Source organism: Pongo pygmaeus, chromosome 1 (assembly GCF_028885625.2).
Source record: "Pongo pygmaeus isolate AG05252 chromosome 1, NHGRI_mPonPyg2-v2.0_pri, whole genome shotgun sequence".
NCBI lineage: Eukaryota > Metazoa > Chordata > Mammalia > Primates > Hominidae > Pongo > Pongo pygmaeus.
In genome coordinates, this window is record NC_072373.2 from 78,280,084 (window position 1) to 78,280,666 (window position 583).

Here is a 583-nt window from a genome sequence, read left to right on the forward strand (position 1 = left end):
GCTGCTGCCAGATTTCCTACAGTTAATTTTATAATCCATATTTCAGACTTGGACCTGCCTAATATTAAAGCATACATTATAACCAATATTATGAATTCAGAGTCACAGAAAAGATGCTAGGGAGTTTTTTGGTTAAATAGTTCCCTTTAAAAGCGGGGGGGATTGGTCTTACACAAAATAACAACAAACCCAGAGCTAGAAGGAAAACTGCCTTATTATTATTGTTATTATTATTATTATTATTATTTCTTTTTTCTTTCTTTTCACATGTTTGCGGCAGGAAAACAAGGCGGCTCAGCTCATGGCAGTCCTGATGATGATCGCTGAGGGCTGATCTTGGCCTCCAGCCTTGGCTGAGGAGAAAAGGGGTGGCTTATTATTAACGATCAAAAATAGACATGTGATCTACCTCAGCATAGGGAAACTTGGATAGGTGACTTGGCAAGCCATGGATGATATTTAGAAACTTATTGTTTGATTAACTTTTAAAAAAGAATCATTTTGCTTATTTATACTTTATGAGTAAAATACAAAGAGAAACTGTCTCCTGGAAACTGATCATGAAATTAAAATGCAACTTCAT

At 35.5% G+C, this 583-nt stretch overlaps 1 non-coding gene across 1 annotated transcript; it reads right to left on the reverse strand.

Moving 5' to 3' along the window:
- Window positions 1-265: 265 nt before the first annotated feature.
- Window positions 266-374, reverse strand: LOC129023969 (small Cajal body-specific RNA 20). Its single transcript, XR_008496998.1, has one exon. It is a non-coding gene; the product is annotated as a small Cajal body-specific RNA 20 (non-coding RNA).
- Between the last annotated feature and the right edge of the window lie 209 nt (window positions 375-583).